The 25,669-nt window shown below is 48.1% G+C and overlaps 55 non-coding genes across 55 annotated transcripts; 36 read left to right on the top strand and 19 right to left on the bottom strand.

Annotated features, from left to right (window-relative positions):
- Positions 1-167: 167 nt before the first annotated feature.
- On the top strand, positions 168-241 carry TRNAI-AAU (transfer RNA isoleucine (anticodon AAU)). The gene has a single exon. It is a non-coding gene; the product is annotated as a tRNA-Ile (tRNA).
- Positions 242-727: 486 nt separating this feature from the next.
- On the bottom strand, positions 728-800 carry TRNAK-UUU (transfer RNA lysine (anticodon UUU)). Its single transcript has one exon. It is a non-coding gene; the product is annotated as a tRNA-Lys (tRNA).
- A 308-nt stretch (positions 801-1,108) lies between these two features.
- On the top strand, positions 1,109-1,179 carry TRNAG-GCC (transfer RNA glycine (anticodon GCC)). The gene has a single exon. It is a non-coding gene; the product is annotated as a tRNA-Gly (tRNA).
- Positions 1,180-1,496: 317 nt separating this feature from the next.
- On the top strand, positions 1,497-1,570 carry TRNAI-AAU (transfer RNA isoleucine (anticodon AAU)). The gene has a single exon. It is a non-coding gene; the product is annotated as a tRNA-Ile (tRNA).
- A 486-nt stretch (positions 1,571-2,056) lies between these two features.
- TRNAK-UUU (transfer RNA lysine (anticodon UUU)) lies at positions 2,057-2,129 on the bottom strand. The gene has a single exon. It is a non-coding gene; the product is annotated as a tRNA-Lys (tRNA).
- A 308-nt stretch (positions 2,130-2,437) lies between these two features.
- Positions 2,438-2,508, top strand: TRNAG-GCC (transfer RNA glycine (anticodon GCC)). The gene has a single exon. It is a non-coding gene; the product is annotated as a tRNA-Gly (tRNA).
- A 316-nt stretch (positions 2,509-2,824) lies between these two features.
- Positions 2,825-2,898, top strand: TRNAI-AAU (transfer RNA isoleucine (anticodon AAU)). Its single transcript has one exon. It is a non-coding gene; the product is annotated as a tRNA-Ile (tRNA).
- Positions 2,899-3,384: 486 nt separating this feature from the next.
- TRNAK-UUU (transfer RNA lysine (anticodon UUU)) lies at positions 3,385-3,457 on the bottom strand. Its single transcript has one exon. It is a non-coding gene; the product is annotated as a tRNA-Lys (tRNA).
- Positions 3,458-3,765: 308 nt separating this feature from the next.
- Positions 3,766-3,836, top strand: TRNAG-GCC (transfer RNA glycine (anticodon GCC)). Its single transcript has one exon. It is a non-coding gene; the product is annotated as a tRNA-Gly (tRNA).
- A 317-nt stretch (positions 3,837-4,153) lies between these two features.
- Positions 4,154-4,227, top strand: TRNAI-AAU (transfer RNA isoleucine (anticodon AAU)). The gene has a single exon. It is a non-coding gene; the product is annotated as a tRNA-Ile (tRNA).
- Positions 4,228-4,713: 486 nt separating this feature from the next.
- On the bottom strand, positions 4,714-4,786 carry TRNAK-UUU (transfer RNA lysine (anticodon UUU)). Its single transcript has one exon. It is a non-coding gene; the product is annotated as a tRNA-Lys (tRNA).
- A 308-nt stretch (positions 4,787-5,094) lies between these two features.
- Positions 5,095-5,165, top strand: TRNAG-GCC (transfer RNA glycine (anticodon GCC)). The gene has a single exon. It is a non-coding gene; the product is annotated as a tRNA-Gly (tRNA).
- A 316-nt stretch (positions 5,166-5,481) lies between these two features.
- On the top strand, positions 5,482-5,555 carry TRNAI-AAU (transfer RNA isoleucine (anticodon AAU)). The gene has a single exon. It is a non-coding gene; the product is annotated as a tRNA-Ile (tRNA).
- Positions 5,556-6,041: 486 nt separating this feature from the next.
- Positions 6,042-6,114, bottom strand: TRNAK-UUU (transfer RNA lysine (anticodon UUU)). Its single transcript has one exon. It is a non-coding gene; the product is annotated as a tRNA-Lys (tRNA).
- Positions 6,115-6,422: 308 nt separating this feature from the next.
- On the top strand, positions 6,423-6,493 carry TRNAG-GCC (transfer RNA glycine (anticodon GCC)). Its single transcript has one exon. It is a non-coding gene; the product is annotated as a tRNA-Gly (tRNA).
- A 316-nt stretch (positions 6,494-6,809) lies between these two features.
- TRNAI-AAU (transfer RNA isoleucine (anticodon AAU)) lies at positions 6,810-6,883 on the top strand. Its single transcript has one exon. It is a non-coding gene; the product is annotated as a tRNA-Ile (tRNA).
- Positions 6,884-7,369: 486 nt separating this feature from the next.
- TRNAK-UUU (transfer RNA lysine (anticodon UUU)) lies at positions 7,370-7,442 on the bottom strand. Its single transcript has one exon. It is a non-coding gene; the product is annotated as a tRNA-Lys (tRNA).
- A 308-nt stretch (positions 7,443-7,750) lies between these two features.
- Positions 7,751-7,821, top strand: TRNAG-GCC (transfer RNA glycine (anticodon GCC)). Its single transcript has one exon. It is a non-coding gene; the product is annotated as a tRNA-Gly (tRNA).
- Positions 7,822-8,138: 317 nt separating this feature from the next.
- Positions 8,139-8,212, top strand: TRNAI-AAU (transfer RNA isoleucine (anticodon AAU)). Its single transcript has one exon. It is a non-coding gene; the product is annotated as a tRNA-Ile (tRNA).
- A 486-nt stretch (positions 8,213-8,698) lies between these two features.
- Positions 8,699-8,771, bottom strand: TRNAK-UUU (transfer RNA lysine (anticodon UUU)). Its single transcript has one exon. It is a non-coding gene; the product is annotated as a tRNA-Lys (tRNA).
- Positions 8,772-9,079: 308 nt separating this feature from the next.
- On the top strand, positions 9,080-9,150 carry TRNAG-GCC (transfer RNA glycine (anticodon GCC)). The gene has a single exon. It is a non-coding gene; the product is annotated as a tRNA-Gly (tRNA).
- Positions 9,151-9,466: 316 nt separating this feature from the next.
- TRNAI-AAU (transfer RNA isoleucine (anticodon AAU)) lies at positions 9,467-9,540 on the top strand. Its single transcript has one exon. It is a non-coding gene; the product is annotated as a tRNA-Ile (tRNA).
- A 486-nt stretch (positions 9,541-10,026) lies between these two features.
- TRNAK-UUU (transfer RNA lysine (anticodon UUU)) lies at positions 10,027-10,099 on the bottom strand. The gene has a single exon. It is a non-coding gene; the product is annotated as a tRNA-Lys (tRNA).
- A 308-nt stretch (positions 10,100-10,407) lies between these two features.
- TRNAG-GCC (transfer RNA glycine (anticodon GCC)) lies at positions 10,408-10,478 on the top strand. Its single transcript has one exon. It is a non-coding gene; the product is annotated as a tRNA-Gly (tRNA).
- A 317-nt stretch (positions 10,479-10,795) lies between these two features.
- TRNAI-AAU (transfer RNA isoleucine (anticodon AAU)) lies at positions 10,796-10,869 on the top strand. The gene has a single exon. It is a non-coding gene; the product is annotated as a tRNA-Ile (tRNA).
- Positions 10,870-11,355: 486 nt separating this feature from the next.
- Positions 11,356-11,428, bottom strand: TRNAK-UUU (transfer RNA lysine (anticodon UUU)). The gene has a single exon. It is a non-coding gene; the product is annotated as a tRNA-Lys (tRNA).
- A 308-nt stretch (positions 11,429-11,736) lies between these two features.
- Positions 11,737-11,807, top strand: TRNAG-GCC (transfer RNA glycine (anticodon GCC)). Its single transcript has one exon. It is a non-coding gene; the product is annotated as a tRNA-Gly (tRNA).
- A 317-nt stretch (positions 11,808-12,124) lies between these two features.
- Positions 12,125-12,198, top strand: TRNAI-AAU (transfer RNA isoleucine (anticodon AAU)). Its single transcript has one exon. It is a non-coding gene; the product is annotated as a tRNA-Ile (tRNA).
- A 486-nt stretch (positions 12,199-12,684) lies between these two features.
- TRNAK-UUU (transfer RNA lysine (anticodon UUU)) lies at positions 12,685-12,757 on the bottom strand. Its single transcript has one exon. It is a non-coding gene; the product is annotated as a tRNA-Lys (tRNA).
- Positions 12,758-13,065: 308 nt separating this feature from the next.
- TRNAG-GCC (transfer RNA glycine (anticodon GCC)) lies at positions 13,066-13,136 on the top strand. Its single transcript has one exon. It is a non-coding gene; the product is annotated as a tRNA-Gly (tRNA).
- An 877-nt stretch (positions 13,137-14,013) lies between these two features.
- TRNAK-UUU (transfer RNA lysine (anticodon UUU)) lies at positions 14,014-14,086 on the bottom strand. Its single transcript has one exon. It is a non-coding gene; the product is annotated as a tRNA-Lys (tRNA).
- Positions 14,087-14,394: 308 nt separating this feature from the next.
- Positions 14,395-14,465, top strand: TRNAG-GCC (transfer RNA glycine (anticodon GCC)). Its single transcript has one exon. It is a non-coding gene; the product is annotated as a tRNA-Gly (tRNA).
- A 325-nt stretch (positions 14,466-14,790) lies between these two features.
- On the top strand, positions 14,791-14,864 carry TRNAI-AAU (transfer RNA isoleucine (anticodon AAU)). The gene has a single exon. It is a non-coding gene; the product is annotated as a tRNA-Ile (tRNA).
- A 486-nt stretch (positions 14,865-15,350) lies between these two features.
- On the bottom strand, positions 15,351-15,423 carry TRNAK-UUU (transfer RNA lysine (anticodon UUU)). The gene has a single exon. It is a non-coding gene; the product is annotated as a tRNA-Lys (tRNA).
- Positions 15,424-15,738: 315 nt separating this feature from the next.
- TRNAG-GCC (transfer RNA glycine (anticodon GCC)) lies at positions 15,739-15,809 on the top strand. Its single transcript has one exon. It is a non-coding gene; the product is annotated as a tRNA-Gly (tRNA).
- A 317-nt stretch (positions 15,810-16,126) lies between these two features.
- Positions 16,127-16,200, top strand: TRNAI-AAU (transfer RNA isoleucine (anticodon AAU)). The gene has a single exon. It is a non-coding gene; the product is annotated as a tRNA-Ile (tRNA).
- A 486-nt stretch (positions 16,201-16,686) lies between these two features.
- Positions 16,687-16,759, bottom strand: TRNAK-UUU (transfer RNA lysine (anticodon UUU)). Its single transcript has one exon. It is a non-coding gene; the product is annotated as a tRNA-Lys (tRNA).
- A 308-nt stretch (positions 16,760-17,067) lies between these two features.
- TRNAG-GCC (transfer RNA glycine (anticodon GCC)) lies at positions 17,068-17,138 on the top strand. Its single transcript has one exon. It is a non-coding gene; the product is annotated as a tRNA-Gly (tRNA).
- A 316-nt stretch (positions 17,139-17,454) lies between these two features.
- TRNAI-AAU (transfer RNA isoleucine (anticodon AAU)) lies at positions 17,455-17,528 on the top strand. Its single transcript has one exon. It is a non-coding gene; the product is annotated as a tRNA-Ile (tRNA).
- A 486-nt stretch (positions 17,529-18,014) lies between these two features.
- On the bottom strand, positions 18,015-18,087 carry TRNAK-UUU (transfer RNA lysine (anticodon UUU)). Its single transcript has one exon. It is a non-coding gene; the product is annotated as a tRNA-Lys (tRNA).
- Positions 18,088-18,395: 308 nt separating this feature from the next.
- Positions 18,396-18,466, top strand: TRNAG-GCC (transfer RNA glycine (anticodon GCC)). Its single transcript has one exon. It is a non-coding gene; the product is annotated as a tRNA-Gly (tRNA).
- A 316-nt stretch (positions 18,467-18,782) lies between these two features.
- On the top strand, positions 18,783-18,856 carry TRNAI-AAU (transfer RNA isoleucine (anticodon AAU)). The gene has a single exon. It is a non-coding gene; the product is annotated as a tRNA-Ile (tRNA).
- A 486-nt stretch (positions 18,857-19,342) lies between these two features.
- TRNAK-UUU (transfer RNA lysine (anticodon UUU)) lies at positions 19,343-19,415 on the bottom strand. The gene has a single exon. It is a non-coding gene; the product is annotated as a tRNA-Lys (tRNA).
- A 308-nt stretch (positions 19,416-19,723) lies between these two features.
- On the top strand, positions 19,724-19,794 carry TRNAG-GCC (transfer RNA glycine (anticodon GCC)). The gene has a single exon. It is a non-coding gene; the product is annotated as a tRNA-Gly (tRNA).
- A 316-nt stretch (positions 19,795-20,110) lies between these two features.
- On the top strand, positions 20,111-20,184 carry TRNAI-AAU (transfer RNA isoleucine (anticodon AAU)). The gene has a single exon. It is a non-coding gene; the product is annotated as a tRNA-Ile (tRNA).
- A 486-nt stretch (positions 20,185-20,670) lies between these two features.
- Positions 20,671-20,743, bottom strand: TRNAK-UUU (transfer RNA lysine (anticodon UUU)). Its single transcript has one exon. It is a non-coding gene; the product is annotated as a tRNA-Lys (tRNA).
- A 308-nt stretch (positions 20,744-21,051) lies between these two features.
- On the top strand, positions 21,052-21,122 carry TRNAG-GCC (transfer RNA glycine (anticodon GCC)). The gene has a single exon. It is a non-coding gene; the product is annotated as a tRNA-Gly (tRNA).
- Positions 21,123-21,438: 316 nt separating this feature from the next.
- On the top strand, positions 21,439-21,512 carry TRNAI-AAU (transfer RNA isoleucine (anticodon AAU)). The gene has a single exon. It is a non-coding gene; the product is annotated as a tRNA-Ile (tRNA).
- A 486-nt stretch (positions 21,513-21,998) lies between these two features.
- TRNAK-UUU (transfer RNA lysine (anticodon UUU)) lies at positions 21,999-22,071 on the bottom strand. The gene has a single exon. It is a non-coding gene; the product is annotated as a tRNA-Lys (tRNA).
- Positions 22,072-22,379: 308 nt separating this feature from the next.
- TRNAG-GCC (transfer RNA glycine (anticodon GCC)) lies at positions 22,380-22,450 on the top strand. The gene has a single exon. It is a non-coding gene; the product is annotated as a tRNA-Gly (tRNA).
- A 317-nt stretch (positions 22,451-22,767) lies between these two features.
- TRNAI-AAU (transfer RNA isoleucine (anticodon AAU)) lies at positions 22,768-22,841 on the top strand. Its single transcript has one exon. It is a non-coding gene; the product is annotated as a tRNA-Ile (tRNA).
- A 486-nt stretch (positions 22,842-23,327) lies between these two features.
- On the bottom strand, positions 23,328-23,400 carry TRNAK-UUU (transfer RNA lysine (anticodon UUU)). Its single transcript has one exon. It is a non-coding gene; the product is annotated as a tRNA-Lys (tRNA).
- Positions 23,401-23,708: 308 nt separating this feature from the next.
- On the top strand, positions 23,709-23,779 carry TRNAG-GCC (transfer RNA glycine (anticodon GCC)). The gene has a single exon. It is a non-coding gene; the product is annotated as a tRNA-Gly (tRNA).
- Positions 23,780-24,096: 317 nt separating this feature from the next.
- Positions 24,097-24,170, top strand: TRNAI-AAU (transfer RNA isoleucine (anticodon AAU)). The gene has a single exon. It is a non-coding gene; the product is annotated as a tRNA-Ile (tRNA).
- A 486-nt stretch (positions 24,171-24,656) lies between these two features.
- Positions 24,657-24,729, bottom strand: TRNAK-UUU (transfer RNA lysine (anticodon UUU)). Its single transcript has one exon. It is a non-coding gene; the product is annotated as a tRNA-Lys (tRNA).
- Positions 24,730-25,669: the final 940 nt, after the last annotated feature.

The following is a 25,669-nucleotide window of genomic DNA, read 5'->3' as shown; positions in this document are numbered from 1 at the left end:
TTAGCGCAGTAGGTAGCGCGTCAGTCTCATAATCTGAAGGTTGTGAGTTCGACCCTCATACAGGGCATGCTTGTTTTACAGCTTGAGACTGTTGATAGCTGATGCCAAACGTTCATTTACTCTGGAGTTTTTTCCACGGTCCTCTGTTTTGCCGAGCCTGCCGACGTGGCCGGTTAGCTCAGTTGGTTAGAGCGTGGTGCTAATAACGCCAAGGTCGCGGGTTCGATCCCCGTACGGGCCATGCTGTTTTGCCTATGTTTCTGCAAATGAAATGACTCCCTTATTTGCATGATGCATTGTAGAGATACCACTATATCCGTTACTCAGGAAATGTCTGGACGTCTGTGCGTTACCGTACATCCGTGGATTGCTGGCTGGTGTTTAGAGGCGGCGGTGTCTCGATTCTTCTGCACGTATGCTATTTGTTTCCGTGAATACAGGAGGCATTAACGGTGGATTCTCTTTAAACATTCAATATCCCTCAAACTCTGGTGTGTGCACCATTGGTCTAAGGTCTAGAAAGAAAAGGGGGTGACGTTATAAATGATCTTGTTTCTTTACACATAGATACGGGAGACATTTTTTGGCAGCTAAGAACCGTTCGGCATATCTAAAAGGTTTGCAGGGAAGCCGTCCCGCTTATCTACTATCTTTTGAGTCAAGTAAAGCTTTCCAGTGTTGATTGTACGGCGCTGAACTCGTGGTTTTAGCATAATAAAGCGAGCAGCGCCCGAACAGGGACTTGAACCCTGGACCCTCAGATTAAAAGTCTGATGCTCTACCGACTGAGCTATCCAGGCTCGCTGTGCAAGAGCCTTGGGCCAGACCTGAAGCTGGCTATCAGCCACAGAGTTGGTCCACGTGCACTTACATTACATCTAGAACACCTTGAGTTTCTGGTTGACAACCATTTCCACAATGTCGGTCTCATAATCTGAAGTTCGAGAGTCAGGTCCTCGCACAGGGCACGCTTCTTTTACAGCTACACGTATAAGCAACTAACTGATTGATCCCCCAACCACCGCTTCCATAACTTTCTGTTCAGGGGGAAAAATCTTCTTTCCGACCACTCGAATCTCTATGGATTTTCAAGTGGGCCGTTGCAGATGCATTGGTGGTTCAGTGGTAGAATTCTCGCCTGCCACGCGGGAGGCCCGGGTTCGATTCCCGGCCAATGCAAGCTTCTTTTTAGAGCATTGGTAAAACAGGTCCCTGGAAAAGCAGGGTTGCCTTTTACCCATGCTGAAGGAAATTTGTCCTTTACGATGGATGTCCTTTATTTGTCCTTTACGATGCTTCAGCAACCGGCACCAGCCAGCGTTTGCCTTGTTAGCGCAGTAGGTAGCGCGTCAGTCTCATAATCTGAAGGTTGTGAGTTCGACCCTCATACAGGGCATGCTTGTTTTACAGCTTGAGACTGTTGATAGCTGATGCCAAACGTTCATTTACTCTGGAGTTTTTTCCACGGTCCTCTGTTTTGCCGAGCCTGCCGACGTGGCCGGTTAGCTCAGTTGGTTAGAGCGTGGTGCTAATAACGCCAAGGTCGCGGGTTCGATCCCCGTACGGGCCATGCTGTTTTGCCTATGTTTCTGCAAATGAAATGACTCCCTTATTTGCATGATGCATTGTAGAGATACCACTATATCCGTTACTCAGGAAATGTCTGGACGTCTGTGCGTTACCGTACATCCGCGGATTGCTGGCTGGTGTTTAGAGGCGGCGGTGTCTCGATTCTTCTGCACGTATGCTATTTGTTTCCGTGAATACAGGAGGCATTAACGGTGGATTCTCTTTAAACATTCAATATCCCTCAAACTCTGGTGTGTGCACCATTGGTCTAAGGTCTAGAAAGAAAAGGGGGTGACGTTATAAATGATCTTGTTTCTTTACACATAGATACGGGAGACATTTTTTGGCAGCTAAGAACCGTTCGGCATATCTAAAAGGTTTGCAGGGAAGCCGTCCCGCTTATCTACTATCTTTTGAGTCAAGTAAAGCTTTCCAGTGTTGATTGTACGGCGCTGAACTCGTGGTTTTAGCATAATAAAGCGAGCAGCGCCCGAACAGGGACTTGAACCCTGGACCCTCAGATTAAAAGTCTGATGCTCTACCGACTGAGCTATCCAGGCTCGCTGTGCAAGAGCCTTGGGCCAGACCTGAAGCTGGCTATCAGCCACAGAGTTGGTCCACGTGCACTTACATTACATCTAGGACACCTTGAGTTTCTGGTTGACAACCATTTCCACAATGTCGGTCTCATAATCTGAAGGTCGAGAGTCAGGTCCTCGCACAGGGCACGCTTCTTTTACAGCTACACGTATAAGCAACTAACTGATTGATCCCCCAACCACCGCTTCCATAACTTTCTGTTCAGAGGGAAAAATCTTCTTTCCGACCACTCGAATCTCTATGGATTTTCAAGTGGGCCGTTGCAGATGCATTGGTGGTTCAGTGGTAGAATTCTCGCCTGCCACGCGGGAGGCCCGGGTTCGATTCCCGGCCAATGCAAGCTTCTTTTTAGAGCATTGGTAAAACAGGTCCCTGGAAAAGCAGCGTTGCCTTTTACCATGCTGAAGGAAATTTGTCCTTTACGATGGATGTCCTTTATTTGTCCTTTACGATGCTTCAGCAACCGGCACCAGCCAGCGTTTGCCTTGTTAGCGCAGTAGGTAGCGCGTCAGTCTCATAATCTGAAGGTTGTGAGTTCGACCCTCATACAGGGCATGCTTGTTTTACAGCTTGAGACTGTTGATAGCTGATGCCAAACGTTCATTTACTCTGGAGTTTTTTCCACGGTCCTCTGTTTTGCCGAGCCTGCCGACGTGGCCGGTTAGCTCAGTTGGTTAGAGCGTGGTGCTAATAACGCCAAGGTCGCGGGTTCGATCCCCGTACGGGCCATGCTGTTTTGCCTATGTTTCTGCAAATGAAATGACTCCCTTATTTGCATGATGCATTGTAGAGATACCACTATATCCGTTACTCAGGAAATGTCTGGATGTCTGTGCGTTACCGTACATCCGCGGATTGCTGGCTGGTGTTTAGAGGCGGCGGTGTCTCGATTCTTCTGCACGTATGCTATTTGTTTCCGTGAATACAGGAGGCATTAACGGTGGATTCTCTTTAAACATTCAATATCCCTCAAACTCTGGTGTGTGCACCATTGGTCTAAGGTCTAGAAAGAAAAGGGGGTGACGTTATAAATGATCTTGTTTCTTTACACATAGATACGGGAGACATTTTTTGGCAGCTAAGAACCGTTCGGCATATCTAAAAGGTTTGCAGGGAAGCCGTCCCGCTTATCTACTATCTTTTGAGTCAAGTAAAGCTTTCCAGTGTTGATTGTACGGCGCTGAACTCGTGGTTTTAGCATAATAAAGCGAGCAGCGCCCGAACAGGGACTTGAACCCTGGACCCTCAGATTAAAAGTCTGATGCTCTACCGACTGAGCTATCCAGGCTCGCTGGGCAAGAGCCTTGGGCCAGACCTGAAGCTGGCTATCAGCCACAGAGTTGGTCCACGTGCACTTACATTACATCTAGGACACCTTGAGTTTCTGGTTGACAACCATTTCCACAATGTCGGTCTCATAATCTGAAGGTCGAGAGTCAGGTCCTCGCACAGGGCACGCTTCTTTTACAGCTACACGTATAAGCAACTAACTGATTGATCCCCCAACCACCGCTTCCATAACTTTCTGTTCAGGGGGAAAAATCTTCTTTCCGACCACTCGAATCTCTATGGATTTTCAAGTGGGCCGTTGCAGATGCATTGGTGGTTCAGTGGTAGAATTCTCGCCTGCCACGCGGGAGGCCCGGGTTCGATTCCCGGCCAATGCAAGCTTCTTTTTAGAGCATTGGTAAAACAGGTCCCTGGAAAAGCAGGGTTGCCTTTTACCCATGCTGAAGGAAATTTGTCCTTTACGATGGATGTCCTTTATTTGTCCTTTACGATGCTTCAGCAACCGGCACCAGCCAGCGTTTGCCTTGTTAGCGCAGTAGGTAGCGCGTCAGTCTCATAATCTGAAGGTTGTGAGTTCGACCCTCATACAGGGCATGCTTGTTTTACAGCTTGAGACTGTTGATAGCTGATGCCAAACGTTCATTTACTCTGGAGTTTTTTCCACGGTCCTCTGTTTTGCCGAGCCTGCCGACGTGGCCGGTTAGCTCAGTTGGTTAGAGCGTGGTGCTAATAACGCCAAGGTCGCGGGTTCGATCCCCGTACGGGCCATGCTGTTTTGCCTATGTTTCTGCAAATGAAATGACTCCCTTATTTGCATGATGCATTGTAGAGATACCACTATATCCGTTACTCAGGAAATGTCTGGACGTCTGTGCGTTACCGTACATCCGCGGATTGCTGGCTTGTGTTGAGAGGCGGCGTTGTCTCGATTCTTCTGCACGTATGCTATTTGTTTCCGTGAATACAGGAGGCATTAACGGTGGATTCTCTTTAAACATTCAATATCCCTCAAACTCTGGTGTGTGCACTATTGGTCTAAGGTCTAGAAAGAAAAGGGGGTGACGTTATAAATGATCTTGTTTCTTTACACATAGATACGGGAGACATTTTTTGGCAGCTAAGAACCGTTCGGCATATCTAAAAGGTTTGCAGGGAAGCCGTCCCGCTTATCTACTATCTTTTGAGTCAAGTAAAGCTTTCCAGTGTTGATTGTACGGCGCTGAACTCGTGGTTTTAGCATAATAAAGCGAGCAGCGCCCGAACAGGGACTTGAACCCTGGACCCTCAGATTAAAAGTCTGATGCTCTACCGACTGAGCTATCCAGGCTCGCTGTGCAAGAGCCTTGGGCCAGACCTGAAGCTGGCTATCAGCCACAGAGTTGGTCCACGTGCACTTACATTACATCTAGGACACCTTGAGTTTCTGGTTGACAACCATTTCCACAATGTCGGTCTCATAATCTGAAGGTCGAGAGTCAGGTCCTCGCACAGGGCACGCTTCTTTTACAGCTACACGTATAAGCAACTAACTGATTGATCCCCCAACCACCGCTTCCATAACTTTCTGTTCAGGGGGAAAAATCTTCTTTCCGACCACTCGAATCTCTATGGATTTTCAAGTGGACCGCTGCAGATGCATTGGTGGTTCAGTGGTAGAATTCTCGCCTGCCACGCGGGAGGCCCGGGTTCGATTCCCGGCCAATGCAAGCTTCTTTTTAGAGCATTGGTAAAACAGGTCCCTGGAAAAGCAGCGTTGCCTTTTACCATGCTGAAGGAAATTTGTCCTTTACGATGGATGTCCTTTATTTGTCCTTTACGATGCTTCAGCAACCGGCACCAGCCAGCGTTTGCCTTGTTAGCGCAGTAGGTAGCGCGTCAGTCTCATAATCTGAAGGTTGTGAGTTCGACCCTCATACAGGGCATGCTTGTTTTACAGCTTGAGACTGTTGATAGCTGATGCCAAACGTTCATTTACTCTGGAGTTTTTTCCACGGTCCTCTGTTTTGCCGAGCCTGCCGACGTGGCCGGTTAGCTCAGTTGGTTAGAGCGTGGTGCTAATAACGCCAAGGTCGCGGGTTCGATCCCCGTACGGGCCATGCTGTTTTGCCTATGTTTCTGCAAATGAAATGACTCCCTTATTTGCATGATGCATTGTAGAGATACCACTATATCCGTTACTCAGGAAATGTCTGGACGTCTGTGCGTTACCGTACATCCGCGGATTGCTGGCTGGTGTTTAGAGGCGGCGGTGTCTCGATTCTTCTGCACGTATGCTATTTGTTTCCGTGAATACAGGAGGCATTAACGGTGGATTCTCTTTAAACATTCAATATCCCTCAAACTCTGGTGTGTGCACCATTGGTCTAAGGTCTAGAAAGAAAAGGGGGTGACGTTATAAATGATCTTGTTTCTTTACACATAGATACGGGAGACATTTTTTGGCAGCTAAGAACCGTTCGGCATATCTAAAAGGTTTGCAGGGAAGCCGTCCCGCTTATCTACTATCTTTTGAGTCAAGTAAAGCTTTCCAGTGTTGATTGTACGGCGCTGAACTCGTGGTTTTAGCATAATAAAGCAAGCAGCGCCCGAACAGGGACTTGAACCCTGGACCCTCAGATTAAAAGTCTGATGCTCTACCGACTGAGCTATCCAGGCTCGCTGTGCAAGAGCCTTGGGCCAGACCTGAAGCTGGCTATCAGCCACAGAGTTGGTCCACGTGCACTTACATTACATCTAGGACACCTTGAGTTTCTGGTTGACAACCATTTCCACAATGTCGGTCTCATAATCTGAAGGTCGAGAGTCAGGTCCTCACACAGGGCACGCTTCTTTTACAGCTACACGTATAAGCAACTAACTGATTGATCCCCCAACCACCGCTTCCATAACTTTCTGGTCAGGGGGAGAAATCTTCTTTCCGACCACTCGAATCTCTATGGATTTTCAAGTCGACCGTTGCAGATGCATTGGTGGTTCAGTGGTAGAATTCTCGCCTGCCACGCGGGAGGCCCGGGTTCGATTCCCGGCCAATGCAAGCTTCTTTTTAGAGCATTGGTAAAACAGGTCCCTGGAAAAGCAGCGTTGCCTTTTACCATGCTGAAGGAAATTTGTCCTTTACGATGGATGTCCTTTATTTGTCCTTTACGATGCTTCAGCAACCGGCACCAGCCAGCGTTTGCCTTGTTAGCGCAGTAGGTAGCGCGTCAGTCTCATAATCTGAAGGTTGTGAGTTCGACCCTCATACAGGGCATGCTTGTTTTACAGCTTGAGACTGTTGATAGCTGATGCCAAACGTTCATTTACTCTGGAGTTTTTTCCACGGTCCTCTGTTTTGCCGAGCCTGCCGACGTGGCCGGTTAGCTCAGTTGGTTAGAGCGTGGTGCTAATAACGCCAAGGTCGCGGGTTCGATCCCCGTACGGGCCATGCTGTTTTGCCTATGTTTCTGCAAATGAAATGACTCCCTTATTTGCATGATGCATTGTAGAGATACCACTATATCCGTTACTCAGGAAATGTCTGGACGTCTGTGCGTTACCGTACATCCGTGGATTGCTGGCTGGTGTTTAGAGGCGGCGGTGTCTCGATTCTTCTGCACGTATGCTATTTGTTTCCGTGAATACAGGAGGCATTAACGGTGGATTCTCTTTAAACATTCAATATCCCTCAAACTCTGGTGTGTGCACCATTGGTCTAAGGTCTAGAAAGAAAAGGGGGTGACGTTATAAATGATCTTGTTTCTTTACACATAGATACGGGAGACATTTTTTGGCAGCTAAGAACCGTTCGGCATATCTAAAAGGTTTGCAGGGAAGCCGTCCCGCTTATCTACTATCTTTTGAGTCAAGTAAAGCTTTCCAGTGTTGATTGTACGGCGCTGAACTCGTGGTTTTAGCATAATAAAGCGAGCAGCGCCCGAACAGGGACTTGAACCCTGGACCCTCAGATTAAAAGTCTGATGCTCTACCGACTGAGCTATCCAGGCTCGCTGTGCAAGAGCCTTGGGCCAGACCTGAAGCTGGCTATCAGCCACAGAGTTGGTCCACGTGCACTTACATTACATCTAGAACACCTTGAGTTTCTGGTTGACAACCATTTCCACAATGTCGGTCTCATAATCTGAAGTTCGAGAGTCAGGTCCTCGCACAGGGCACGCTTCTTTTACAGCTACACGTATAAGCAACTAACTGATTGATCCCCCAACCACCGCTTCCATAACTTTCTGTTCAGGGGGAAAAATCTTCTTTCCGACCACTCGAATCTCTATGGATTTTCAAGTGGGCCGTTGCAGATGCATTGGTGGTTCAGTGGTAGAATTCTCGCCTGCCACGCGGGAGGCCCGGGTTCGATTCCCGGCCAATGCAAGCTTCTTTTTAGAGCATTGGTAAAACAGGTCCCTGGAAAAGCAGGGTTGCCTTTTACCCATGCTGAAGGAAATTTGTCCTTTACGATGGATGTCCTTTATTTGTCCTTTACGATGCTTCAGCAACCGGCACCAGCCAGCGTTTGCCTTGTTAGCGCAGTAGGTAGCGCGTCAGTCTCATAATCTGAAGGTTGTGAGTTCGACCCTCATACAGGGCATGCTTGTTTTACAGCTTGAGACTGTTGATAGCTGATGCCAAACGTTCATTTACTCTGGAGTTTTTTCCACGGTCCTCTGTTTTGCCGAGCCTGCCGACGTGGCCGGTTAGCTCAGTTGGTTAGAGCGTGGTGCTAATAACGCCAAGGTCGCGGGTTCGATCCCCGTACGGGCCATGCTGTTTTGCCTATGTTTCTGCAAATGAAATGACTCCCTTATTTGCATGATGCATTGTAGAGATACCACTATATCCGTTACTCAGGAAATGTCTGGACGTCTGTGCGTTACCGTACATCCGCGGATTGCTGGCTGGTGTTTAGAGGCGGCGGTGTCTCGATTCTTCTGCACGTATGCTATTTGTTTCCGTGAATACAGGAGGCATTAACGGTGGATTCTCTTTAAACATTCAATATCCCTCAAACTCTGGTGTGTGCACCATTGGTCTAAGGTCTAGAAAGAAAAGGGGGTGACGTTATAAATGATCTTGTTTCTTTACACATAGATACGGGAGACATTTTTTGGCAGCTAAGAACCGTTCGGCATATCTAAAAGGTTTGCAGGGAAGCCGTCCCGCTTATCTACTATCTTTTGAGTCAAGTAAAGCTTTCCAGTGTTGATTGTACGGCGCTGAACTCGTGGTTTTAGCATAATAAAGCGAGCAGCGCCCGAACAGGGACTTGAACCCTGGACCCTCAGATTAAAAGTCTGATGCTCTACCGACTGAGCTATCCAGGCTCGCTGTGCAAGAGCCTTGGGCCAGACCTGAAGCTGGCTATCAGCCACAGAGTTGGTCCACGTGCACTTACATTACATCTAGGACACCTTGAGTTTCTGGTTGACAACCATTTCCACAATGTCGGTCTCATAATCTGAAGTTCGAGAGTCAGGTCCTCGCACAGGGCACGCTTCTTTTACAGCTACACGTATAAGCAACTAACTGATTAATCCCCCAACCACCGCTTCCATAACTTTCTGTTCAGGGGGAAAAATCTTCTTTCCGACCACTCGAATCTCTATGGATTTTCAAGTGTGCCGTTGCAGATGCATTGGTGGTTCAGTGGTAGAATTCTCGCCTGCCACGCGGGAGGCCCGGGTTCGATTCCCGGCCAATGCAAGCTTCTTTTTAGAGCATTGGTAAAACAGGTCCCTGGAAAAGCAGCGTTGCCTTTTACCATGCTGAAGGAAATTTGTCCTTTACGATGGATGTCCTTTATTTGTCCTTTACGATGCTTCAGCAACCGGCACCAGCCAGCGTTTGCCTTGTTAGCGCAGTAGGTAGCGCGTCAGTCTCATAATCTGAAGGTTGTGAGTTCGACCCTCATACAGGGCATGCTTGTTTTACAGCTTGAGACTGTTGATAGCTGATGCCAAACGTTCATTTACTCTGGAGTTTTTTCCACGGTCCTCTGTTTTGCCGAGCCTGCCGACGTGGCCGGTTAGCTCAGTTGGTTAGAGCGTGGTGCTAATAACGCCAAGGTCGCGGGTTCGATCCCCGTACGGGCCATGCTGTTTTGCCTATGTTTCTGCAAATGAAATGACTCCCTTATTTGCATGATGCATTGTAGAGATACCACTATATCCGTTACTCAGGAAATGTCTGGACGTCTGTGCGTTACCGTACATCCGTGGATTGCTGGCTGGTGTTTAGAGGCGGCGGTGTCTCGATTCTTCTGCACGTATGCTATTTGTTTCCGTGAATACAGGAGGCATTAACGGTGGATTCTCTTTAAACATTCAATATCCCTCAAACTCTGGTGTGTGCACCATTGGTCTAAGGTCTAGAAAGAAAAGGGGGTGACGTTATAAATGATCTTGTTTCTTTACACATAGATACGGGAGACATTTTTTGGCAGCTAAGAACCGTTCGGCATATCTAAAAGGTTTGCAGGGAAGCCGTCCCGCTTATCTACTATCTTTTGAGTCAAGTAAAGCTTTCCAGTGTTGATTGTACGGCGCTGAACTCGTGGTTTTAGCATAATAAAGCGAGCAGCGCCCGAACAGGGACTTGAACCCTGGACCCTCAGATTAAAAGTCTGATGCTCTACCGACTGAGCTATCCAGGCTCGCTGTGCAAGAGCCTTGGGCCAGACCTGAAGCTGGCTATCAGCCACAGAGTTGGTCCACGTGCACTTACATTACATCTAGAACACCTTGAGTTTCTGGTTGACAACCATTTCCACAATGTCGGTCTCATAATCTGAAGTTCGAGAGTCAGGTCCTCGCACAGGGCACGCTTCTTTTACAGCTACACGTATAAGCAACTAACTGATTGATCCCCCAACCACCGCTTCCATAACTTTCTGTTCAGGGGGAAAAATCTTCTTTCCGACCACTCGAATCTCTATGGATTTTCAAGTGGGCCGTTGCAGATGCATTGGTGGTTCAGTGGTAGAATTCTCGCCTGCCACGCGGGAGGCCCGGGTTCGATTCCCGGCCAATGCAAGCTTCTTTTTAGAGCATTGGTAAAACAGGTCCCTGGAAAAGCAGGGTTGCCTTTTACCCATGCTGAAGGAAATTTGTCCTTTACGATGGATGTCCTTTATTTGTCCTTTACGATGCTTCAGCAACCGGCACCAGCCAGCGTTTGCCTTGTTAGCGCAGTAGGTAGCGCGTCAGTCTCATAATCTGAAGGTTGTGAGTTCGACCCTCATACAGGGCATGCTTGTTTTACAGCTTGAGACTGTTGATAGCTGATGCCAAACGTTCATTTACTCTGGAGTTTTTTCCACGGTCCTCTGTTTTGCCGAGCCTGCCGACGTGGCCGGTTAGCTCAGTTGGTTAGAGCGTGGTGCTAATAACGCCAAGGTCGCGGGTTCGATCCCCGTACGGGCCATGCTGTTTTGCCTATGTTTCTGCAAATGAAATGACTCCCTTATTTGCATGATGCATTGTAGAGATACCACTATATCCGTTACTCAGGAAATGTCTGGACGTCTGTGCGTTACCGTACATCCGCGGATTGCTGGCTGGTGTTTAGAGGCGGCGGTGTCTCGATTCTTCTGCACGTATGCTATTTGTTTCCGTGAATACAGGAGGCATTAACGGTGGATTCTCTTTAAACATTCAATATCCCTCAAACTCTGGTGTGTGCACCATTGGTCTAAGGTCTAGAAAGAAAAGGGGGTGACGTTATAAATGATCTTGTTTCTTTACACATAGATACGGGAGACATTTTTTGGCAGCTAAGAACCGTTCGGCATATCTAAAAGGTTTGCAGGGAAGCCGTCCCGCTTATCTACTATCTTTTGAGTCAAGTAAAGCTTTCCAGTGTTGATTGTACGGCGCTGAACTCGTGGTTTTAGCATAATAAAGCGAGCAGCGCCCGAACAGGGACTTGAACCCTGGACCCTCAGATTAAAAGTCTGATGCTCTACCGACTGAGCTATCCAGGCTCGCTGGGCAAGAGCCTTGGGCCAGACCTGAAGCTGGCTATCAGCCACAGAGTTGGTCCACGTGCACTTACATTACATCTAGGACACCTTGAGTTTCTGGTTGACAACCATTTCCACAATGTCGGTCTCATAATCTGAAGGTCGAGAGTCAGGTCCTCGCACAGGGCACGCTTCTTTTACAGCTACACGTATAAGCAACTAACTGATTGATCCCCCAACCACCGCTTCCATAACTTTCTGTTCAGGGGGAAAAATCTTCTTTCCGACCACTCGAATCTCTATGGATTTTCAAGTGGGCCGTTGCAGATGCATTGGTGGTTCAGTGGTAGAATTCTCGCCTGCCACGCGGGAGGCCCGGGTTCGATTCCCGGCCAATGCAAGCTTCTTTTTAGAGCATTGGTAAAACAGGTCCCTGGAAAAGCAGGGTTGCCTTTTACCCATGCTGAAGGAAATTTGTCCTTTACGATGGATGTCCTTTATTTGTCCTTTACGATGCTTCAGCAACCGGCACCAGCCAGCGTTTGCCTTGTTAGCGCAGTAGGTAGCGCGTCAGTCTCATAATCTGAAGGTTGTGAGTTCGACCCTCATACAGGGCATGCTTGTTTTACAGCTTGAGACTGTTGATAGCTGATGCCAAACGTTCATTTACTCTGGAGTTTTTTCCACGGTCCTCTGTTTTGCCGAGCCTGCCGACGTGGCCGGTTAGCTCAGTTGGTTAGAGCGTGGTGCTAATAACGCCAAGGTCGCGGGTTCGATCCCCGTACGGGCCATGCTGTTTTGCCTATGTTTCTGCAAATGAAATGACTCCCTTATTTGCATGATGCATTGTAGAGATACCACTATATCCGTTACTCAGGAAATGTCTGGACGTCTGTGCGTTACCGTACATCCGCGGATTGCTGGCTGGTGTTTAGAGGCGGCGGTGTCTCGATTCTTCTGCACGTATGCTATTTGTTTCCGTGAACACAGGAGGCATTAACGGTGGATTCTCTTTAAACATTCAATATCCCTCAAACTCTGGTGTGTGCACCATTGGTCTAAGGTCTAGAAAGAAAAGGGGGTGACGTTATAAATGATCTTGTTTCTTTACACATAGATACGGGAGACATTTTTTGGCAGCTAAGAACCGTTCGGCATATCTAAAAGGTTTGCAGGGAAGCCGTCCCGCTTATCTACTATCTTTTGAGTCAAGTAAAGCTTTCCAGTGTTGATTGTACGGCGCTGAACTCGTGGTTTTAGCATAATAAAGCAAGCAGCGCCCGAACAGGGACTTGAACCCTGGACCCTCAGATTAAAAGTCTGATGCTCTACCGACTGAGCTATCCAGGCTCGCTGTGCAAGAGCCTTGGGCCAGACCTGAAGCTGGCTATCAGCCACAGAGTTGGTCCACGTGCACTTACATTACATCTAGGACACCTTGAGTTTCTGGTTGACAACCATTTCCACAATGTCGGTCTCATAATCTGAAGGTCGAGAGTCAGGTCCTCGCACAGGGCACGCTTCTTTTACAGCTACACGTATAAGCAACTAACTGATTGATCCCCCAACCACCGCTTCCATAACTTTCTGTTCAGGGGGAAAAATCTTCTTTCCGACCACTCGAATCTCTATGGATTTTCAAGTGGGCCGTTGCAGATGCATTGGTGGTTCAGTGGTAGAATTCTCGCCTGCCACGCGGGAGGCCCGGGTTCGATTCCCGGCCAATGCAAGCTTCTTTTTAGAGCATTGGTAAAACAGGTCCCTGGAAAAGCAGGGTTGCCTTTTACCCATGCTGAAGGAAATTTGTCCTTTACGATGGATGTCCTTTATTTGTCCTTTACGATGCTTCAGCAACCGGCACCAGCCAGCGTTTGCCTTGTTAGCGCAGTAGGTAGCGCGTCAGTCTCATAATCTGAAGGTTGTGAGTTCGACCCTCATACAGGGCATGCTTGTTTTACAGCTTGAGACTGTTGATAGCTGATGCCAAACGTTCATTTACTCTGGAGTTTTTTCCACGGTCCTCTGTTTTGCCGAGCCTGCCGACGTGGCCGGTTAGCTCAGTTGGTTAGAGCGTGGTGCTAATAACGCCAAGGTCGCGGGTTCGATCCCTGTACGGGCCATGCTGTTTTGCCTATGTTTCTGCAAATGAAATGACTCCCTTATTTGCATGATGCATTGTAGAGATACCACTATATCCGTTACTCAGGAAATGTCTGGACGTCTGTGCGTTACCGTACATCCGTGGATTGCTGGCTGGTGTTTAGAGGCGGTGGTGTCTCGATTCTTCTGCACGTATGCTATTTGTTTCCGTGAATACAGGAGGCATTAACGGTGGATTCTCTTTAAACATTCAATATCCCTCAAACTCTGGTGTGTGCACCATTGGTCTAAGGTCTAGAAAGAAAAGGGGGTGACGTTATAAATGATCTTGTTTCTTTACACATAGATACGGGAGACATTTTTTGGCAGCTAAGAACCGTTCGGCATATCTAAAAGGTTTGCAGGGAAGCCGTCCCGCTTATCTACTATCTTTTGAGTCAAGTAAAGCTTTCCAGTGTTGATTGTACGGCGCTGAACTCGTGGTTTTAGCATAATAAAGCGAGCAGCGCCCGAACAGGGACTTGAACCCTGGACCCTCAGATTAAAAGTCTGATGCTCTACCGACTGAGCTATCCAGGCTCGCTGTGCAAGAGCCTTGGGCCAGACCTGAAGCTGGCTATCAGCCACAGAGTTGGTCCACGTGCACTTACATTACATCTAGGACACCTTGAGTTTCTGGTTGACAACCATTTCCACAATGTCGGTCTCATAATCTGAAGGTCGAGAGTCAGGTCCTCGCACAGGGCACGCTTCTTTTACAGCTACACGTATAAGCAACTAACTGATTGATCCCCCAACCACCGCTTCCATAACTTTCTGTTCAGGGGGAAAAATCTTCTTTCCGACCACTCGAATCTCTATGGATTTTCAAGTGGGCCGTTGCAGATGCATTGGTGGTTCAGTGGTAGAATTCTCGCCTGCCACGCGGGAGGCCCGGGTTCGATTCCCGGCCAATGCAAGCTTCTTTTTAGAGCATTGGTAAAACAGGTCCCTGGAAAAGCAGGGTTGCCTTTTACCCATGCTGAAGGAAATTTGTCCTTTACGATGGATGTCCTTTATTTGTCCTTTACGATGCTTCAGCAACCGGCACCAGCCAGCGTTTGCCTTGTTAGCGCAGTAGGTAGCGCGTCAGTCTCATAATCTGAAGGTTGTGAGTTCGACCCTCATACAGGGCATGCTTGTTTTACAGCTTGAGACTGTTGATAGCTGATGCCAAACGTTCATTTACTCTGGAGTTTTTTCCACGGTCCTCAATCCGAGCCTGCGTCCGAGCCTGCCGACGTGGCCGGTTAGCTCAGTTGGTTAGAGCGTGGTGCTAATAACGCCAAGGTCGCGGGTTCGATCCCCGTACGGGCCATGCTGTTTTGCCTATGTTTCTGCAAATGAAATGACTCCCTTATTTGCATGATGCATTGTAGAGATACCACTATATCCGTTACTCAGGAAATGTCTGGACGTCTGTGCGTTACCGTACATCCGCGGATTGCTGGCTGGTGTTTAGAGGCGGCGGTGTCTCGATTCTTCTGCACGTATGCTATTTGTTTCCGTGAATACAGGAGGCATTAACGGTGGATTCTCTTTAAACATTCAATATCCCTCAAACTCTGGTGTGTGCACCATTGGTCTAAGGTCTAGAAAGAAAAGGGGGTGACGTTATAAATGATCTTGTTTCTTTACACATAGATACGGGAGACATTTTTTGGCAGCTAAGAACCGTTCGGCATATCTAAAAGGTTTGCAGGGAAGCCGTCCCGCTTATCTACTATCTTTTGAGTCAAGTAAAGCTTTCCAGTGTTGATTGTACGGCGCTGAACTCGTGGTTTTAGCATAATAAAGCGAGCAGCGCCCGAACAGGGACTTGAACCCTGGACCCTCAGATTAAAAGTCTGATGCTCTACCGACTGAGCTATCCAGGCTCGCTGTGCAAGAGCCTTGGGCCAGACCTGAAGCTGGCTATCAGCCACAGAGTTGGTCCACGTGCACTTACATTACATCTAGGACACCTTGAGTTTCTGGTTGACAAATGACAACCATTTCCACAATGTCGGTCTCATAATCTGAAGGTCGAGAGTCAGGTCCTCGCACAGGGCACGCTTCTTTTACAGCTACACGTATAAGCAACTAACTGATTGATCCCCCAACCACCGCTTCCATAACTTTCTGTTCAGGGGGAAAAATCTTCTTTCCGACCACTCGAATCTCTATGGATTTTCAAGTGGGCCATTGCAGATGCATTGGTGGTTCAGTGGTAGAATTCTCGCCTGCCACGCGGGAGGCCCGGGTTCGATTCCCGGCCAATGCAAGCTTCTTTTTAGAGCATTGGTAAAACAGGTCCCTGGAAAAGCAGGGTTGCCTTTTACCCATGCTGAAGGAAATTTGTCCTTTACGATGGATGTCCTTTATTTGTCCTTTACGATGCTTCAGCAACCGGCACCAGCCAGCGTTTGCCTTGTTAGCGCAGTAGGTAGCGCGTCAGTCTCATAATCTGAAGGTTGTGAGTTCGACCCTCATACAGGGCATGCTTGTTTTACAGCTTGAGACTGTTGATAGCTGATGCCAAACGTTCATTTACTCTGGAGTTTTTTCCACGGTCCTCTGTTTTGCCGAGCCTGCCGACGTGGCCGGTTAGCTCAGTTGGTTAGAGCGTGGTGCTAATAACGCCAAGGTCGCGGGTTCGATCCCCGTACGGGCCATGCTGTTTTGCCTATGTTTCTGCAAATGAAATGACTCCCTTATTTGCATGATGCATTGTAGAGATACCACTATATCCGTTACTCAGGAAATGTCTGGACGTCTGTGCGTTACCGTACATCCGCGGATTGCTGGCTTGTGTTGAGAGGCGGCGTTGTCTCGATTCTTCTGCACGTATGCTATTTGTTTCCGTGAATACAGGAGGCATTAACGGTGGATTCTCTTTAAACATTCAATATCCCTCAAACTCTGGTGTGTGCACTATTGGTCTAAGGTCTAGAAAGAAAAGGGGGTGACGTTATAAATGATCTTGTTTCTTTACACATAGATACGGGAGACATTTTTTGGCAGCTAAGAACCGTTCGGCATATCTAAAAGGTTTGCAGGGAAGCCGTCCCGCTTATCTACTATCTTTTGAGTCAAGTAAAGCTTTCCAGTGTTGATTGTACGGCGCTGAACTCGTGGTTTTAGCATAATAAAGCGAGCAGCGCCCGAACAGGGACTTGAACCCTGGACCCTCAGATTAAAAGTCTGATGCTCTACCGACTGAGCTATCCAGGCTCGCTGTGCAAGAGCCTTGGGCCAGACCTGAAGCTGGCTATCAGCCACAGAGTTGGTCCACGTGCACTTACATTACATCTAGGACACCTTGAGTTTCTGGTTGACAACCATTTCCACAATGTCGGTCTCATAATCTGAAGGTCGAGAGTCAGGTCCTCGCACAGGGCACGCTTCTTTTACAGCTACACGTATAAGCAACTAACTGATTGATCCCCCAACCACCGCTTCCATAACTTTCTGTTCAGGGGGAAAAATCTTCTTTCCGACCACTCGAATCTCTATGGATTTTCAAGTGGACCGCTGCAGATGCATTGGTGGTTCAGTGGTAGAATTCTCGCCTGCCACGCGGGAGGCCCGGGTTCGATTCCCGGCCAATGCAAGCTTCTTTTTAGAGCATTGGTAAAACAGGTCCCTGGAAAAGCAGCGTTGCCTTTTACCATGCTGAAGGAAATTTGTCCTTTACGATGGATGTCCTTTATTTGTCCTTTACGATGCTTCAGCAACCGGCACCAGCCAGCGTTTGCCTTGTTAGCGCAGTAGGTAGCGCGTCAGTCTCATAATCTGAAGGTTGTGAGTTCGACCCTCATACAGGGCATGCTTGTTTTACAGCTTGAGACTGTTGATAGCTGATGCCAAACGTTCATTTACTCTGGAGTTTTTTCCACGGTCCTCTGTTTTGCCGAGCCTGCCGACGTGGCCGGTTAGCTCAGTTGGTTAGAGCGTGGTGCTAATAACGCCAAGGTCGCGGGTTCGATCCCCGTACGGGCCATGCTGTTTTGCCTATGTTTCTGCAAATGAAATGACTCCCTTATTTGCATGATGCATTGTAGAGATACCACTATATCCGTTACTCAGGAAATGTCTGGACGTCTGTGCGTTACCGTACATCCGCGGATTGCTGGCTGGTGTTTAGAGGCGGCGGTGTCTCGATTCTTCTGCACGTATGCTATTTGTTTCCGTGAATACAGGAGGCATTAACGGTGGATTCTCTTTAAACATTCAATATCCCTCAAACTCTGGTGTGTGCACCATTGGTCTAAGGTCTAGAAAGAAAAGGGGGTGACGTTATAAATGATCTTGTTTCTTTACACATAGATACGGGAGACATTTTTTGGCAGCTAAGAACCGTTCGGCATATCTAAAAGGTTTGCAGGGAAGCCGTCCCGCTTATCTACTATCTTTTGAGTCAAGTAAAGCTTTCCAGTGTTGATTGTACGGCGCTGAACTCGTGGTTTTAGCATAATAAAGCAAGCAGCGCCCGAACAGGGACTTGAACCCTGGACCCTCAGATTAAAAGTCTGATGCTCTACCGACTGAGCTATCCAGGCTCGCTGTGCAAGAGCCTTGGGCCAGACCTGAAGCTGGCTATCAGCCACAGAGTTGGTCCACGTGCACTTACATTACATCTAGGACACCTTGAGTTTCTGGTTGACAACCATTTCCACAATGTCGGTCTCATAATCTGAAGGTCGAGAGTCAGGTCCTCACACAGGGCACGCTTCTTTTACAGCTACACGTATAAGCAACTAACTGATTGATCCCCCAACCACCGCTTCCATAACTTTCTGGTCAGGGGGAGAAATCTTCTTTCCGACCACTCGAATCTCTATGGATTTTCAAGTCGACCGTTGCAGATGCATTGGTGGTTCAGTGGTAGAATTCTCGCCTGCCACGCGGGAGGCCCGGGTTCGATTCCCGGCCAATGCAAGCTTCTTTTTAGAGCATTGGTAAAACAGGTCCCTGGAAAAGCAGCGTTGCCTTTTACCATGCTGAAGGAAATTTGTCCTTTACGATGGATGTCCTTTATTTGTCCTTTACGATGCTTCAGCAACCGGCACCAGCCAGCGTTTGCCTTGTTAGCGCAGTAGGTAGCGCGTCAGTCTCATAATCTGAAGGTTGTGAGTTCGACCCTCATACAGGGCATGCTTGTTTTACAGCTTGAGACTGTTGATAGCTGATGCCAAACGTTCATTTACTCTGGAGTTTTTTCCACGGTCCTCTGTTTTGCCGAGCCTGCCGACGTGGCCGGTTAGCTCAGTTGGTTAGAGCGTGGTGCTAATAACGCCAAGGTCGCGGGTTCGATCCCCGTACGGGCCATGCTGTTTTGCCTATGTTTCTGCAAATGAAATGACTCCCTTATTTGCATGATGCATTGTAGAGATACCACTATATCCGTTACTCAGGAAATGTCTGGACGTCTGTGCGTTACCGTACATCCGTGGATTGCTGGCTGGTGTTTAGAGGCGGCGGTGTCTCGATTCTTCTGCACGTATGCTATTTGTTTCCGTGAATACAGGAGGCATTAACGGTGGATTCTCTTTAAACATTCAATATCCCTCAAACTCTGGTGTGTGCACCATTGGTCTAAGGTCTAGAAAGAAAAGGGGGTGACGTTATAAATGATCTTGTTTCTTTACACATAGATACGGGAGACATTTTTTGGCAGCTAAGAACCGTTCGGCATATCTAAAAGGTTTGCAGGGAAGCCGTCCCGCTTATCTACTATCTTTTGAGTCAAGTAAAGCTTTCCAGTGCTGATTGTACGGCGCTGAACTCGTGGTTTTAGCATAATAAAGCGAGCAGCGCCCGAACAGGGACTTGAACCCTGGACCCTCAGATTAAAAGTCTGATGCTCTACCGACTGAGCTATCCAGGCTCGCTGTGCAAGAGCCTTGGGCCAGACCTGAAGCTGGCTATCAGCCACAGAGTTGGTCCACGTGCACTTACATTACATCTAGAACACCTTGAGTTTCTGGTTGACAACCATTTCCACAATGTCGGTCTCATAATCTGAAGTTCGAGAGTCAGGTCCTCGCACAGGGCACGCTTCTTTTACAGCTACACGTATAAGCAACTAACTGATTGATCCCCCAACCACCGCTTCCATAACTTTCTGTTCAGGGGGAAAAATCTTCTTTCCGACCACTCGAATCTCTATGGATTTTCAAGTGGGCCGTTGCAGATGCATTGGTGGTTCAGTGGTAGAATTCTCGCCTGCCACGCGGGAGGCCCGGGTTCGATTCCCGGCCAATGCAAGCTTCTTTTTAGAGCATTGGTAAAACAGGTCCCTGGAAAAGCAGCGTTGCCTTTTACCATGCTGAAGGAAATTTGTCCTTTACGATGGATGTCCTTTATTTGTCCTTTACGATGCTTCAGCAACCGGCACCAGCCAGCGTTTGCCTTGTTAGCGCAGTAGGTAGCGCGTCAGTCTCATAATCTGAAGGTTGTGAGTTCGACCCTCATACAGGGCATGCTTGTTTTACAGCTTGAGACTGTTGATAGCTGATGCCAAACGTTCATTTACTCTGGAGTTTTTTCCACGGTCCTCTGTTTTGCCGAGCCTGCCGACGTGGCCGGTTAGCTCAGTTGGTTAGAGCGTGGTGCTAATAACGCCAAGGTCGCGGGTTCGATCCCCGTACGGGCCATGCTGTTTTGCCTATGTTTCTGCAAATGAAATGACTCCCTTATTTGCATGATGCATTGTAGAGATACCACTATATCCGTTACTCAGGAAATGTCTGGACGTCTGTGCGTTACCGTACATCCGCGGATTGCTGGCTGGTGTTTAGAGGCGGCGGTGTCTCGATTCTTCTGCACGTATGCTATTTGTTTCCGTGAATACAGGAGGCATTAACGGTGGATTCTCTTTAAACATTCAATATCCCTCAAACTCTGGTGTGTGCACCATTGGTCTAAGGTCTAGAAAGAAAAGGGGGTGACGTTATAAATGATCTTGTTTCTTTACACATAGATACGGGAGACATTTTTTGGCAGCTAAGAACCGTTCGGCATATCTAAAAGGTTTGCAGGGAAGCCGTCCCGCTTATCTACTATCTTTTGAGTCAAGTAAAGCTTTCCAGTGTTGATTGTACGGCGCTGAACTCGTGGTTTTAGCATAATAAAGCAAGCAGCGCCCGAACAGGGACTTGAACCCTGGACCCTCAGATTAAAAGTCTGATGCTCTACCGACTGAGCTATCCAGGCTCGCTGTGCAAGAGCCTTGGGCCAGACCTGAAGCTGGCTATCAGCCACAGAGTTGGTCCACGTGCACTTACATTACATCTAGGACACCTTGAGTTTCTGGTTGACAACCATTTCCACAATGTCGGTCTCATAATCTGAAGTTCGAGAGTCAGGTCCTCGCACAGGGCACGCTTCTTTTACAGCTACACGTATAAGCAACTAACTGATTAATCCCCCAACCACCGCTTCCATAACTTTCTGTTCAGGGGGAAAAATCTTCTTTCCGACCACTCGAATCTCTATGGATTTTCAAGTGTGCCGTTGCAGATGCATTGGTGGTTCAGTGGTAGAATTCTCGCCTGCCACGCGGGAGGCCCGGGTTCGATTCCCGGCCAATGCAAGCTTCTTTTTAGAGCATTGGTAAAACAGGTCCCTGGAAAAGCAGCGTTGCCTTTTACCATGCTGAAGGAAATTTGTCCTTTACGATGGATGTCCTTTATTTGTCCTTTACGATGCTTCAGCAACCGGCACCAGCCAGCGTTTGCCTTGTTAGCGCAGTAGGTAGCGCGTCAGTCTCATAATCTGAAGGTTGTGAGTTCGACCCTCATACAGGGCATGCTTGTTTTACAGCTTGAGACTGTTGATAGCTGATGCCAAACGTTCATTTACTCTGGAGTTTTTTCCACGGTCCTCTGTTTTGCCGAGCCTGCCGACGTGGCCGGTTAGCTCAGTTGGTTAGAGCGTGGTGCTAATAACGCCAAGGTCGCGGGTTCGATCCCCGTACGGGCCATGCTGTTTTGCCTATGTTTCTGCAAATGAAATGACTCCCTTATTTGCATGATGCATTGTAGAGATACCACTATATCCGTTACTCAGGAAATGTCTGGACGTCTGTGCGTTACCGTACATCCGTGGATTGCTGGCTGGTGTTTAGAGGCGGCGGTGTCTCGATTCTTCTGCACGTATGCTATTTGTTTCCGTGAATACAGGAGGCATTAACGGTGGATTCTCTTTAAACATTCAATATCCCTCAAACTCTGGTGTGTGCACCATTGGTCTAAGGTCTAGAAAGAAAAGGGGGTGACGTTATAAATGATCTTGTTTCTTTACACATAGATACGGGAGACATTTTTTGGCAGCTAAGAACCGTTCGGCATATCTAAAAGGTTTGCAGGGAAGCCGTCCCGCTTATCTACTATCTTTTGAGTCAAGTAAAGCTTTCCAGTGTTGATTGTACGGCGCTGAACTCGTGGTTTTAGCATAATAAAGCGAGCAGCGCCCGAACAGGGACTTGAACCCTGGACCCTCAGATTAAAAGTCTGATGCTCTACCGACTGAGCTATCCAGGCTCGCTGTGCAAGAGCCTTGGGCCAGACCTGAAGCTGGCTATCAGCCACAGAGTTGGTCCACGTGCACTTACATTACATCTAGAACACCTTGAGTTTCTGGTTGACAACCATTTCCACAATGTCGGTCTCATAATCTGAAGTTCGAGAGTCAGGTCCTCGCACAGGGCACGCTTCTTTTACAGCTACACGTATAAGCAACTAACTGATTGATCCCCCAACCACCGCTTCCATAACTTTCTGTTCAGGGGGAAAAATCTTCTTTCCGACCACTCGAATCTCTATGGATTTTCAAGTGGGCCGTTGCAGATGCATTGGTGGTTCAGTGGTAGAATTCTCGCCTGCCACGCGGGAGGCCCGGGTTCGATTCCCGGCCAATGCAAGCTTCTTTTTAGAGCATTGGTAAAACAGGTCCCTGGAAAAGCAGGGTTGCCTTTTACCCATGCTGAAGGAAATTTGTCCTTTACGATGGATGTCCTTTATTTGTCCTTTACGATGCTTCAGCAACCGGCACCAGCCAGCGTTTGCCTTGTTAGCGCAGTAGGTAGCGCGTCAGTCTCATAATCTGAAGGTTGTGAGTTCGACCCTCATACAGGGCATGCTTGTTTTACAGCTTGAGACTGTTGATAGCTGATGCCAAACGTTCATTTACTCTGGAGTTTTTTCCACGGTCCTCTGTTTTGCCGAGCCTGCCGACGTGGCCGGTTAGCTCAGTTGGTTAGAGCGTGGTGCTAATAACGCCAAGGTCGCGGGTTCGATCCCCGTACGGGCCATGCTGTTTTGCCTATGTTTCTGCAAATGAAATGACTCCCTTATTTGCATGATGCATTGTAGAGATACCACTATATCCGTTACTCAGGAAATGTCTGGACGTCTGTGCGTTACCGTACATCCGCGGATTGCTGGCTGGTGTTTAGAGGCGGCGGTGTCTCGATTCTTCTGCACGTATGCTATTTGTTTCCGTGAATACAGGAGGCATTAACGGTGGATTCTCTTTAAACATTCAATATCCCTCAAACTCTGGTGTGTGCACCATTGGTCTAAGGTCTAGAAAGAAAAGGGGGTGACGTTATAAATGATCTTGTTTCTTTACACATAGATACGGGAGACATTTTTTGGCAGCTAAGAACCGTTCGGCATATCTAAAAGGTTTGCAGGGAAGCCGTCCCGCTTATCTACTATCTTTTGAGTCAAGTAAAGCTTTCCAGTGTTGATTGTACGGCGCTGAACTCGTGGTTTTAGCATAATAAAGCGAGCAGCGCCCGAACAGGGACTTGAACCCTGGACCCTCAGATTAAAAGTCTGATGCTCTACCGACTGAGCTATCCAGGCTCGCTGGGCAAGAGCCTTGGGCCAGACCTGAAGCTGGCTATCAGCCACAGAGTTGGTCCACGTGCACTTACATTACATCTAGGACACCTTGAGTTTCTGGTTGACAACCATTTCCACAATGTCGGTCTCATAATCTGAAGGTCGAGAGTCAGGTCCTCGCACAGGGCACGCTTCTTTTACAGCTACACGTATAAGCAACTAACTGATTGATCCCCCAACCACCGCTTCCATAACTTTCTGTTCAGGGGGAAAAATCTTCTTTCCGACCACTCGAATCTCTATGGATTTTCAAGTGGGCCGTTGCAGATGCATTGGTGGTTCAGTGGTAGAATTCTCGCCTGCCACGCGGGAGGCCCGGGTTCGATTCCCGGCCAATGCAAGCTTCTTTTTAGAGCATTGGTAAAACAGGTCCCTGGAAAAGCAGGGTTGCCTTTTACCCATGCTGAAGGAAATTTGTCCTTTACGATGGATGTCCTTTATTTGTCCTTTACGATGCTTCAGCAACCGGCACCAGCCAGCGTTTGCCTTGTTAGCGCAGTAGGTAGCGCGTCAGTCTCATAATCTGAAGGTTGTGAGTTCGACCCTCATACAGGGCATGCTTGTTTTACAGCTTGAGACTGTTGATAGCTGATGCCAAACGTTCATTTACTCTGGAGTTTTTTCCACGGTCCTCTGTTTTGCCGAGCCTGCCGACGTGGCCGGTTAGCTCAGTTGGTTAGAGCGTGGTGCTAATAACGCCAAGGTCGCGGGTTCGATCCCCGTACGGGCCATGCTGTTTTGCCTATGTTTCTGCAAATGAAATGACTCCCTTATTTGCATGATGCATTGTAGAGATACCACTATATCCGTTACTCAGGAAATGTCTGGACGTCTGTGCGTTACCGTACATCCGCGGATTGCTGGCTGGTGTTTAGAGGCGGCGGTGTCTCGATTCTTCTGCACGTATGCTATTTGTTTCCGTGAACACAGGAGGCATTAACGGTGGATTCTCTTTAAACATTCAATATCCCTCAAACTCTGGTGTGTGCACCATTGGTCTAAGGTCTAGAAAGAAAAGGGGGTGACGTTATAAATGATCTTGTTTCTTTACACATAGATACGGGAGACATTTTTTGGCAGCTAAGAACCGTTCGGCATATCTAAAAGGTTTGCAGGGAAGCCGTCCCGCTTATCTACTATCTTTTGAGTCAAGTAAAGCTTTCCAGTGTTGATTGTACGGCGCTGAACTCGTGGTTTTAGCATAATAAAGCAAGCAGCGCCCGAACAGGGACTTGAACCCTGGACCCTCAGATTAAAAGTCTGATGCTCTACCGACTGAGCTATCCAGGCTCGCTGTGCAAGAGCCTTGGGCCAGACCTGAAGCTGGCTATCAGCCACAGAGTTGGTCCACGTGCACTTACATTACATCTAGGACACCTTGAGTTTCTGGTTGACAACCATTTCCACAATGTCGGTCTCATAATCTGAAGGTCGAGAGTCAGGTCCTCGCACAGGGCACGCTTCTTTTACAGCTACACGTATAAGCAACTAACTGATTGATCCCCCAACCACCGCTTCCATAACTTTCTGTTCAGGGGGAAAAATCTTCTTTCCGACCACTCGAATCTCTATGGATTTTCAAGTGGGCCGTTGCAGATGCATTGGTGGTTCAGTGGTAGAATTCTCGCCTGCCACGCGGGAGGCCCGGGTTTGATTCCCGGCCAATGCAAGCTTCTTTTTAGAGCATTGGTAAAACAGGTCCCTGGAAAAGCAGGGTTGCCTTTTACCCATGCTGAAGGAAATTTGTCCTTTACGATGGATGTCCTTTATTTGTCCTTTACGATGCTTCAGCAACCGGCACCAGCCAGCGTTTGCCTTGTTAGCGCAGTAGGTAGCGCGTCAGTCTCATAATCTGAAGGTTGTGAGTTCGACCCTCATACAGGGCATGCTTGTTTTACAGCTTGAGACTGTTGATAGCTGATGCCAAACGTTCATTTACTCTGGAGTTTTTTCCACGGTCCTCTGTTTTGCCGAGCCTGCCGACGTGGCCGGTTAGCTCAGTTGGTTAGAGCGTGGTGCTAATAACGCCAAGGTCGCGGGTTCGATCCCTGTACGGGCCATGCTGTTTTGCCTATGTTTCTGCAAATGAAATGACTCCCTTATTTGCATGATGCATTGTAGAGATACCACTATATCCGTTACTCAGGAAATGTCTGGACGTCTGTGCGTTACCGTACATCCGTGGATTGCTGGCTGGTGTTTAGAGGCGGTGGTGTCTCGATTCTTCTGC

This window comes from Spea bombifrons, chromosome 4 (assembly GCF_027358695.1).
Source record: "Spea bombifrons isolate aSpeBom1 chromosome 4, aSpeBom1.2.pri, whole genome shotgun sequence".
Lineage (NCBI taxonomy): Eukaryota > Metazoa > Chordata > Amphibia > Anura > Pelobatidae > Spea > Spea bombifrons.
This window is presented reverse-complemented; position numbering and strand designations above follow the sequence as displayed.